Raw genomic sequence first — 12,668 nt, 5'->3', positions numbered from 1 at the left:
GGCCATCAACACATCACCAACTTATCTGCAACAATAACCAGCCAGCATAGCAGCATAATGGCACTAGCATTCACACTACAGCAACATGAACCTAACAACAATTAGGGAAAACTCATCAGCTAAACTACTTATCGGTTACATATTCAACTTCTACGCCTTCTTAAGCAAACTCTTTATCAATTGTCCAGGAAAAAAACATAGAACCTAATTTATACATAGTTATTATCAAGAAAGTGAAGCATATCTAACCTTTACTTGCTCATGTAGAAAACTCATATTCCATCACCTCTAATAAGACAGAAGCCGTATCAGTTTGCATCAAAGTTTCACGTGAAAATATTGATGTACATGACATAGAATTGATATACTAGTGGTAAGAACAGTCATAAAACTGTTTAGGGAGCAAAAGAAAACACCTAAAGTACCAAGATTAACATGAATCATACCTTGCCATAAGGTGACACAAGCTGCAAAAGCATTGTTATCTTTTCACCGAGCTTCTCTTTTCTTTCTTGTGCCTATGAACCAAAAATTTACTAGCTAAAGAAAATAATCAAATAAGTTTCACACCATCTTCTAATCCTCTTTATTATCATGTCTCTTTTGTTGTACTTTCATCTTGCTTTGATGAACATCAAATCTGTATGTATATAAAAACTTCTTACATTGTCATTAAATTGATCAGCAGTACATGTTACTACCACAACAATCTATTTTTTTGAACATTCATATTTAAACAACTAAACCGGCCATTGTTTACTACACACATTTGTAAAAGGATGCGACTTCATGAATGAGAGAATTTGATATTTTTTTTATGAAAAAACTTATGCACTACCAAGTTGAAATCATCCTTGGGTCTAGCATTGTTAGTATGATAGACAAACATCTCGAAAATTCGTATTCATTCGCCATAGTTTATTAATACTCCCTCCATATTAATTAGTTATTTGCCTTTGATTAAAATACTCTCACAAAGAATAGAAAAGACAAAGAAATTATTGGGATGAAGGGAGTATAACCAAAGTCTTAACATACTTATTGGTGTTTTGTATTCCATATACATCAATTCCATCTTAATGCTGGCTTTGTCTTGATTCTAATAGGTGACGAGGCTACTTAATAGCTTAAACTATCCTTGCCGAAAGAGAAAAAAAATCATACAGAGAGATAAGAAAAAGAAACGAAACAAACACTCTCTAGTGAACCCAAGGCAAACCTAATAAGGTCGAGGATAAAGACAACTATCTTGAATTAAGATACAAAACAGCAATTAACAATAAACTAATAGATTTCTGCAAGAAATAGTTAAATTTCCAAAAAAAAATATGTATGGATAGATAGATTAAACAAAAACGAATAAATTAGATTTAATAGATTAAATAAAATATGTGTTTGCTTAGTCTTAAGAATTCTATACAATCAACAACTGCTAAATAAGGTTTTTGAATCGCAAAAAAAAAACCCACAGATCTGATAAAATATATTACGAATGAAAAGTTTTCCATTTCGGAAAGCATGGTAAAGTAAACTACTACGGATTACATGATTGTGAATAAAATCACAAGTTCATAGCAACAATTGAACAACGGAAATATAAGTTCAATTGAACCAAAATATATCGAACAAAAAGTAAAAAAGCAAACCACAATTGGGGTTGAGATGATTGATTTGAGTATTTAGAGAGAGAGAGAGAGAGAGAGAGAGAGAGAGAGAGAGAGACGGCTATTCATGACGAATTTGCAGTGAGAGTGAACGGGCTTAGAAACGTATGAGAGGAAAAAAGGGGAAAAGTGGTATTTTATTTATTTTTTTATTATTTTTACTTCGACACTTGGTTAAGCGTCGAGGAGGAAGAGTCGAGATATAGCGCTATGTGTTGTAGTGTCCAAATCATTCATACAAGCGCCAAAATGTCCAAAACCCTCAACCCACATATACACCTCCTCCAATAATAAATCCTACTCAAAGACCATACTACAATCAACCCAATCACCAAGCTTTTGATGTTCAAAAAGCGGTCCTCCAAATGCAAAAGAGCCAACAAGATTTCTTTGCTCAAATGCAAAGGGATAGTATGGCCAAATAAACTACCATCAACAATATCCTTGCTCATACCAAAATCTTGGAGACTCAATTGTCTCAATTGGGCTCTTCTAGCTCCCAAAGACAAAAGGGACAATTACCTCCTCAAGGTAATCCTTCCACAAGACATGAGACCATTAATGCTATCCACTTGATGAGTGGTACTAGATATGAGGGACCAAAGATGCAAATTGAAGAAGGGATTGTTGAAAAGAATGACAAGCAAAGTGATGTGATTGAACCACTAAGAAGAAATCTTAAGGTGGTATAGACAACTCCCAATGACTTATGAAAGAAGATAAGTAAAGAAAAGGCTAAAAAAGTTGAGAAAGAGCCTATTGTGATTAGACTCCCATTCCCAAATCGCCAAGCTAAGCCTAAGTTTGACGAGCAACTTGAAAAGTTCATGGAGATTGTGAAGAACTTGGAGGTTTCTATACCATTCACTGAGCTAATTCACCATGTTCCGGCCTATGCTAAGTACATGAAAGATATCATTACAAAGATGAAGTCCATCCGAAAGTTGGCAACCATTGCCTTTACTAAGGTAAGTAGTGCAATACTACAAGGGAATTCCCCTGCAAATCTCAAAGATCCGAGGAGCTTCTCCATTCCATGTACCATTGGTGATACCACAATAAAAAAGACACTATGTGATCTAGGTGCAAGTGTGAGTGTCATGCCATATACGGTATGCGAAAGACTAGGAGTGGGAGAGCTTAAGTGCACCAATATGACTTTACAAATGGCGGATCTTTTAACAAATAAACCATTGGGTCTATGGGAAGATGTACCCGTGAGAGTTGGAAAGTTCTTCATACCAGTGGACTTTGTCATTATTGATATGGAGGAGGATTCTAACATTCCAATCATTTTAGGAAAACCTTTCCTATACACCGCCGAAGCAGTGATCGATGTGAAACATGGAGAGCTCACCCTTGAAGTAGGTGATGAAACAATCACCTTCAACCTTCACTAGTACAGAAATGACATTAGGCGGATACAAATGGCTACGGTCATGAAAAATAGCCGTAGCCTATTATAAAAGGCAACGGTTGTTATCAAATAACCGTAGCATTAGTAATAAAAAAAAGAAATGGCTTCGGTTATATTAAAAACCGTAGCTGAAAATATATTAAGGCAACGGCTATTTTATAGACCGTAGCCCTTTATCGAAATGAATTTAGGCGCAAAAGTAATAATTTTTTGCGCTGCTTGACTTTTTCTATTGCAAGCTCCTTGTCCCAACTCTATATCATATTTTTTATTTTATTTTTTAAAAACAAAGGGTGTACTCAAAATCACAACGCAGCACCGTTTAATTTCTTTCCTATCAACTCTATCACAATTTACTTCCAAGTCGCCAACACCGATCGCCAACTGATTGTCGCCAACACCAGCAGGTCACGACCTCAACCGCTTTTCGCTCACGCCGCAGCCACCATCACCGCCATACTGAAAATTCGGGTAATCAATTCTGATATTTTTTCCTGAACAAATCAATTTATTAGGGTTTGGATTATATATTATTTTCCTGAAGAAATCAATATATTTATTTAATTTTTGATTAATTTGATTTAGGGTTAGTATTATACTAAGTTTAGGATATTCTTTTGGATTTAGGGTTGGATTATATGCAATCAATTTGTATGGTTTTTCTTTTGGATTTAGGAAAAGCTTATTTTGGTGTATTGTGGGTATATTCTGGTCCATTGTTATACGGAATTCAGTTTTTTTAATCATTATAAAGCTTAGGAATAGTTGTTTTTTAAATCACCTTTGGTTCTAGTCTTTGTAATTTGGGGATTTCGGTCCAATAGGTTAGGGTTGAGTTTTTTTAATATCTTAATCGAATATTTTAGTTTAGGATTAGAAGTATACGAGTGGGTATAAATGAATATCGTGCTGTTGACTAACAGACAGAGTATAAATGTGTAGCTTACTAGGTAAGTCTTGGTGTGTAGCTTTTTTGCCGAGTTACTGGTTGGTGAAAATGGCATTGGTGAGGATGTGTCTGTTCCGGTGCCAATGCCGACGATAATGCTTGTGAGGTAGGCATGGAAAGTAGCCTTGCAGAATATTTATATGCACAAACACAGTGTCAAATGGTCATCTTGAACACAAACACCTCTTAAGTAAGACTAGCTGAACCTATTTTTGTTTGACGTTTATTGCTCCCAAAATTTAGTGACAACCGTATTTAAAAGTTAAATTATTGAATAGTATCCATCTATTAGAGGAGAACTCCATACAATTGGCATGTATTTTTCTATTTTTATACTCCTGTTTTGGGTTTTCTATAATGAAAACATTATGTTGCCTTCTTTTCCTTCTCAACTGCATGCATTTTTCTATTCTTATACTCCTGTTTGTTTACATCTAGCTTAAGAGGGACTCCAAACAAGTGACCATAAAAAATTAACAGTAATAGTTAGAGTCGTATTGATAGTGTATATTGATTCAGCTGCAAATTATAAAAAGATATATTAGCAAAATATGTATTGATAGTGTATATTGACGAGCTGCAAATCAAGGACATGGAAAGTATGTACTATAGATTTATTAACGACATGGCAGAATATAGATAAACATTGATGTACGATTGATATTGAATGCATGAACCCTTCAATGAAAAAGAAAAAATCAAGATGTATTGAAGTCTTACAAAATATTAGCCATATGGGCTCTTCCATTTATAAACTACTGACCTTAATGGATTTTATAATTTATAGTTTACTTAACAAATCAATATTGGGACAAGTTTGGTAATGAGGGTCGATTTTTCTTAGCTCCTTTGTTCTTCTTATTTCTCTCTAAAGAGCTAGTTTCTGTTTTGTGGTTGTATTGTTTTTTTTTACTTAACTCATCAAGCTCAGTAATATAAAGTTTGTATTTACGATCGTCGATATTGTTTGATATATGTGGTAGAGTTTTCTTTGCTTATTTTTAATTAGTATACTTGTAAGAATCCCTTGTGTTTTATCAAGTGTGTTTTCTGATCATCTTATTATCTGATTGTCTTTTTACTTTTCTTAGTTTTTTTTTTTTAAGTTCACAACTTGCATTTACATGAAAATTCTATGAGGAAGGGGCAATCAAGTTTCACAGTTTTCCCAATTAACCAATTCTTGTGAAAAGGTGGATCAAATTAACAATCAACAACGAAAATTAGCTTTATGTGATCAAATTTTTTTTAGTGCTGTAGTTAATATACTTTATTGTCTCTACGTTATTTGTTGATGATTAAATGTTTCCTTCTTTGGTGTTTTTAGAGATGGACCGAAGTTGGATGTATAATATGAAACGCTCTATTCCCGAGTTTAGGATTTTAGTGAAGGAGATATTTGTGAAATGTGCCGCTGAGAATGCAATTAAAAAAGGAGAGACACGCAGTTGTTTGAACTGTTAACTTGTTTTTCGTGTGCGGCATATTTCAAACGTGTTTTTGGCAAAGGAGAGACACGCATATTATCCGGGGTAATGAAAATAGAAATAGCAAATGTATACCCGGTCGAGTTGATTATTAAGATGTGCATACATGGTTCAAACGTGTTTTTGGCTATGTTGAGGTTCATGGGACCAAATCTAATTCAGCTCAATTTATTATATGCATGCAGTAGTACATCTATAGTACAATGTCATTTGTATGTAGACAATATTAGGTACAACCATACGAGTGTACGACTATTTGTAACGCGTCTTGTATCTTATCAAGGTCCGTTAGACTTGATACTCCCTTAGCGGACATATATAATTACTTCGTTGGAACTGATGGATTCATTTAAGGAAAAAAGTATATTCGTGAATGTTCTTTCGTATTTAGATATGGCGAATTGAGCAATTTTTCAAGCAGATTTGATCAAAACTAGTTTGATTTATTTATTATGGGTTTGAATTTCGGAAATTTGGACATGAACGAACTTGATCGCACCTATACCAAATCCAAGGCGGATGTCACGGTCTCACGGAACTATACTTAAATCCAAATAAGTTCTAATCCAGGTTTGGATGTGTATATAAATGGCTCCACCACTTCAACTGCTTAAAGCTAACACTTTAAATGACTTATCATTGTTATGTATTGTAACCTGTTTCGATCTAGCTTCCAACCCCAATTCTTATAACTCGATAAACTTACTTGTTTCTTTGACAATCTCAGGTTTATATTGTTATTTTGATTCTTCTTCAATAAACCGTTGAGATTGGGCATTTTAACAATAAAGAGGACAATCGCAAAAATGAATAAAGTTAGGGTTTGTCTCTTTATTTCGCCTCTCTTGCATTTTATTTTATTGGTATTTCATCAACTCTCTTCAGTAATCTGTATATATGATGAAAATGATGGGTAGAGGGTTTTAGTCCGGTGATTGCAAAGGAATGAAGTGATTTCAAATGTATTTCAGCCTTTCAGGTAGTTGAAACAATAACAAAACTTATTCCGGTTAATTTGTTTGATGATGTTGTGTATAAGCAAATGAGCTGCTTGTTGTTCTGGTGCTTGTTGTCCTTATGTTGCTTGAAATTTACTTATTTACTGTATGAAGGATCATAATTTGCTTATTTTGAGCATGAGTGTGCCATCTTTGCTGGCGATTATTATCATAATATTGAGGTGATTGGTCATGTTAAGTATAGTGATTTCGAGCTTATTATGGTGTCAAGGTCGTTCAAAATAGCTGCTCAAATAGCTATTCTTTTGCTTCTTGTGTATATGATATATGCTTGTTCTCTTTCATTGTATTTAGGTTCCTGCTGATGGAGTGCTAATATCTGGTCAAGCTCTTGCTATTGATGAATCAAGTATGACAGGAGAGAGCAAGATTGTAAGCCGCTTAAAGTTATAAGGTCTCTTGATAATGCTAACACTGATTTGAACTATATTTGACTCTCAAATGGAATTCTGCAGGTTTCTAAGAACCATAAGTCACCTTTCCTATTGTCGGCTGTAAAGTAGCAGATGGCTATGGAACTATGCTGGTAGTGATTTCTATCTTAAACTTGTATATGTGACTGACTTGTGTTTTCTATGCGTTATTGAGTCCGTTTAATATCTGTTAAGCTGCTTAGAATGTGTCAACTTGATTTGATGCCGTGTTTGAGAGAGTACATTCATAGTCATTTTTTAGCATTTAGCTCATAGGTATCATAAAGTGATAAAACTTTTCCTTCAAAGAGTAATTTAATATTTGCTCAAATAGGTAAACCCGTGACAAGTATGTTGTAATTGTTGTATACTGTGACACGGTTTCCCAAGTGCTATATCTCCAACGATAATGGACCGAATTTGACAAATAAAAATGGCTTAGTCTAGGAGCTTCTATATTGGCAGATGCAAACCTACACGGATTCAGATGATGATTCAAGTTAGCCGACCCTAACCTTTGTTGAGACTAAGGCTTTGTCGTAGTTTCAGAGGCCTCAGATGTCACACCCAGCATCAACCAAGGTAACGTTCTGTTTCTCTTTTCACAATTTGATAGATGTTTGATGATTCTTTGTTATTAAGGACTATGACTGTAAGCTCTCGGAAAATCCTTATTGTATTGTTGTTGAAGTTACTTTGAAGTTTGACTCACTTTTGTACTGCCGAGTCATTTCATAAATTTTTACATGCTATTTTGATTGGAAGTTGGCCCTTCAAATACAAGAATGTGATGGTGCAAGCTAAGTATTGATGATTCGATTCTCCTACTGATTTCGGACAGCTTATTATACAGCTTAATCTGCAGTTCATACTGCTTAAAATTCTTTTGTGGAGTCCAATATGTTTTTTTTTTTGTCTGTTTTCTTTCAGGCATGGAGGGACAGGAATTGTGCTTAAGAAATTGTTGATGTGTGAAATCAATTAGAATGATGCTGCTTGGAGAAAATTTGTAGCTTTTACCTTTTGCATCCGAGTAGAATATGCTTATTTTTTTAGCTAAGTATTGATGTTGATTTGTAATGTTAGTTTTATATTAAACATTGCTTTTGTAATTTAATTAAAGAATTTACATTTATAATAAATCATATTTTTGTAAATAATTTTTTTTAAAAAAATTTTAATTAAGAAATGGCTACGGTTGTTAAAAGAGAACCGTAGCCTAAAGTGACTTATGGCTACGGTTAAATCTTAATAACCGTAGCTATAAGTCACTTTAGGCTACGGTTCCTTCTAATAACCGTAGCCATAAGTCACTTTAGGCTACGGTTCCTGATCGTATCCATAACTACTTGATCTAAGGCAACGCCCCGATTTACTACGGTCGAAGAACCGTAGCCAAAAGTCGTTTTTAACCGTAGCCAAAAGCCATTTCTGTACTAGTGCTTGATAAGACTATGAGAGCTCCCAACTTATTTGAGCCATGCTTTATGGATGATCACTATACTCGGAAGGGCGACAAGAAGAAGATGGAATCTCCATTCAAAGAAAAAAGGAAAGATAGAAATCTCAAAGAAAAGGGCAATGATACACCGCCCAAGTGGACGAAAGATATTGATGATGTTGAAATGGCTCTATTCGGAGAGCATGAAATTTTTCACAACAAGAATGAGAGCTTGCAAAGCTCACCCATGACAAGTTTAGGTGGAGGCCTCATTGTCCATGACAACAAGGAAGGAGATTTGCTCTTGTCAACTCATGATCCACCCAACATAGGGGAGAAAGCAAATGAATTTTATAGTCTATGGGACGATGAATTTGAAGGATTGGTTAATCCCTACATTAGGAATGATATGACTCTAGACCAAGGCTTGATGGATCCTTGTCAACACTTTGACTCAGTTTACAACAATGAACACAACAATGTGCAAGGGTCTATGCAAGACCTTTACCATGAAACTGAACAAGCCTTTGGCTACTTCTATAAGGTGTTGAGCAACATCAACAACACCTTGGCTTTGCCCTCTTGAAACCTCTCAAAAGAGGGAGAGTTTGGTGGAGTCCTCCCTAAACCACCATTTCTAAATATGATAATCTCTTAGCTTGCATTTCATTTAACTTGTACATTATTGATTAGTTTGTGTGACATGAGAGTAAGTGAGGGAGGGATTTCAATATGCTTCGAATGTGTAGTGCTGGATGATTAAGTGTGGGGAAGCACATGCCTAGGCTAATCAAGCCTTTCCCAAGAAGAAATGAAGAAGAAAAGAAGAATATTTGAGACGGGGAAAAGATCCCCACGAGCAGGCCTGAGCCCGTGGGGACTGGGAAAAGGTTGCAAAATGAAATATGCTCTGTAAAGGAATCTGCCCGAGCCAACCTCAAGTCGGGCGACCCAATGCTCAAGACGCCCGACCTCAGCTTGGGTCATGGTACTTGGAGGAGCTCTCTAATGTAAAATATGCACTGGAAGACAATCTGCTCGTCTCCAGCATAAGTCGAGCGAGCCTGATGCAAATCCGCTCGACTTGCCTCCAAGACGCCCGTCTCCAAAGAAATGCAGATAGTAAATTTTTCGCTGTCCAAAAATCCGCACAACTCCACTTTAATTCGCTCGTCCCGACCTGCTTTATCACAAAACAAGGGACCAAACCGCTCTCTTCATTTCTCATCACTTCATTCAAACACAAACACCATTATTTCTCTCACTTCAACCTTCAAACCCTCATCCAAAAACAACAATCTCTCATCCAAATTCATCCAAATCAAGTCCAAACTTGCTCAAATAAAAAAACAATCCACTCCTTCATCAACATAAGACCATTCAATCAACAATTTCTTCACAAAATCAATCAATTTCTCTAGGGTTAGGTGAAAATTCAAAAAACCCCAAATTGATTGGGCATTCAATTGAAACTTAAAGAAGAAAAAGAGCATTCAAGCATTTACTTGGTTTTTTGATACTACTTTGAAAGGAGAAAAGCAATGACAAGGACTAAGGGAGGAATCAAGGCAACAAAAACACCAAATTTATTTAAAAGACAACAAGCTCTAGCATCTAAAGTAATGGTCTTGGTTAAAAAAAGGTAACAAGCTCCATCTATCGTCAATGCTATCGAGGAAGCTACTACTTCTACCCCGGAAGTGGAAAATTGAAGAATTATCCGGAGGTAATTTTTTTATCCGATAAGCATAGGAATGCATTCGAATCCCTAGACAAGAAAAAGATTCTAGCTACAAAATTCATATGTCAAGATGCTTTGAGTAAATTGGATGTCCTTGAAAAAACAAAAGCATTTTTCGAGTCCATGGGGTTAGCAACCCTCTTCGAAATGAATGAAGTGACATATCACTCTTTGACTTTGAAATTCATTAGTTCTTTGAGGGAGTATAAGATTAAGACTCGAAATTATGTAGAATTTCGTCCAAAAAAACAAGACTAGAACGATGCACAAAGGTGAATTTGGTAAAATGTTTGGGCTTAAGAACCATGACCAGTTCACAAAGAAACCATTGGAATTTGATGCCGAACCAATTTGGCTAGCTATCTCCGGTCGTAAGTTCACTACTTTCAAAAAGTGTCATGCCTTGTACATTCATCATCCGGGTATAAGGTATTGGCATAAGTTCGAGGAAAACATTTTGATTGATAGAAAGGAAGCCTATCACTTGACGGAATTAGACTTTGTTTACCTTGAATCTTTCTTGAATGTTGGTGGGAAACCCAAGAGTGTGTATAATGTTCTTCAACTATTGACCAAGAGATGGTTGGAAATTGAGAATGAGAAAGATAGAGCGGCTTTCATTGTTAATGGAGGTTGGTGACAAGGTTGGCAAAGCACTTTAACCCGGATTTCAATAAGGATAACACTTATAAAGCGGTTAAAGGGAGCCACCTTCTTGACATGAGCAATTTGATTCACAAGTTTCAATGGGTCAAGCATGATATCTTGGACCAGACCTATGAGTGGCTCATCAAGGATGCTAACTCCATTGTCTTACCAAGCAAAATTTGTTGCATCTCCACCCGCCGAACCAACTACCTTATCCCCGTTTTCGAGCAAGTCGAGACAATCATCAAGCAACAAAGAAATCCAAAAGAAGAGCCGTCCTCCTCCATTGTTACACCACCTTATCGATTTTCCTAACAAGAGTTTAAACCAAGTGATATTACGGTGGGCAATGAGTACTTGACCCAACTAATGCATCATATGCGTAATAAAGCATATAATGATCGGGTGAATGCATACTACGCCCAATATCCACCCCTCTTCCATCTTTCTAGGCAAGGATTCCATGATCCTTCGAGTTCTTTGCCAAATTGGGTGGATAGAAAAGTGTTCTTTCATAATGCTTCTCTAGATGAAGAAAGGGATACAAGGGGAGAGGAGGAAGTTGATGATGAGAGTGGGGAAGGCAGTGGGTCTTGCCAAGATAATGAGGAAGAAGAGCAAAGTTCAAGTGAAGAAGAAGATGACGGTGAAACCTTCGGTTCAATGGAAGTAGATGATGATGATGCGGATGTCGCGATGAGCGACAATTGATGGTTGACAAAGCTTGAAAGAGGGCACCACAATGCGGGGTTGATCACTTATGCTAGTACCAACCTATTCCATTGTGAGTCTCCTACCCCTCTTTTTGATTTGTTTTTGTCTCATATTTCCATGACTTTTATAAAATTTTAACTTGTATCACTTTGAGTTGGAGTCCTAGCACCATCAAGGGACTCTCCCCTCAGTCCCATTGAGGTGTTTATCTTTTGCTCCCACCATGTAAAATCCAAAATGACAACTTACTTTTCATGCATTACATTTGGATGCTTGTGAAAAAACTTCCCCTCTTTTCCATTAGAAATAATGTTTGGTTTGGTTTGGGGAAGTTCATTCATAAGCAACCCGAGGTAATTCAAATTAGCTCTCCGACCAATATAAAGTATGCATCATATAGTTTAGCTTAGTTTGCATCACTTGTATATATTTATAACATGTAAATATTCCATATAGTTTGCATATAGTATAGAATCATGCATCTTACATCTCATTGCATTTGCACAATTCCCTATTGTTTTGTCTATTGGGGACAATGTCCATTCTAAGTATGGGGATGGGGAATTCTAACACTTTCTAACTCAAAAATTTCAAAAATGACAAAAATTTGAAAAATTTAAAAAAAAAAAATCCAAAAACATGTTCTTCCCTTTGTAGTGTAGAAATGTATATATTGTATATATTTGTTTGTTTTTATTCACTCATATTACATTAGACCGACTACGCCACATTCGAGGCATGAGGAATATGAAGACCGCATGATATGATCTTTCCTAATCTCCTTTTTATTCTTATATGTTAATGACAATGTGGCTGCTTTTTGTTTGATGCGGTACAAACCAATGTGTTTCTAGGAGTTGCATTTAGGTTTTATGGCATACTAAAGATAGTAACATTTGTACTAGGTTGTATATATGCTAGTTGAATCATGGCATGTAGTTGCATTTTAGGAAAAGTTTTGTGAAAATGTCTAGTCGGGAAGCTTGGCAAGTATATATAGGCCCTTGTAGATAATTTTTCTCCTTGAGACTTTGTTTGCTAGAATACCTTCAAGACATCCTAGGATGTATCAAACTAGTATCTTTTGGCCCATGGACTAAGGCCTAGTCAAGAGTACCTTGTGGTGTGATAACTCCTTGGCTACCGTTTATTACAAGGTGACCCTTGATGCCATG

General features: G+C 35.9%; 2 long non-coding RNA genes across 2 annotated transcripts in view; one reads left to right on the top strand and one right to left on the bottom strand.

The window, feature by feature from the left end:
• The window catches only part of LOC141609044 (uncharacterized), a 174,226-nt gene that overhangs the window by 52,133 nt on the left and 109,425 nt on the right, over nucleotides 1-12,668 (bottom strand). The gene's annotated exons all lie outside the window — the stretch shown is intronic.
• Nucleotides 6,429-8,005, top strand: LOC141609043 (uncharacterized). Its single transcript, XR_012527159.1, has 5 exons — nucleotides 6,429-6,496; nucleotides 6,831-6,908; nucleotides 6,992-7,062; nucleotides 7,415-7,531; nucleotides 7,880-8,005. It is a non-coding gene; the product is annotated as an uncharacterized LOC141609043 (long non-coding RNA).

This window comes from Silene latifolia, chromosome 10 (assembly GCF_048544455.1).
Source record: "Silene latifolia isolate original U9 population chromosome 10, ASM4854445v1, whole genome shotgun sequence".
In the NCBI taxonomy this organism is placed as follows: domain Eukaryota; kingdom Viridiplantae; phylum Streptophyta; class Magnoliopsida; order Caryophyllales; family Caryophyllaceae; genus Silene; species Silene latifolia.
This window is presented reverse-complemented; position numbering and strand designations above follow the sequence as displayed.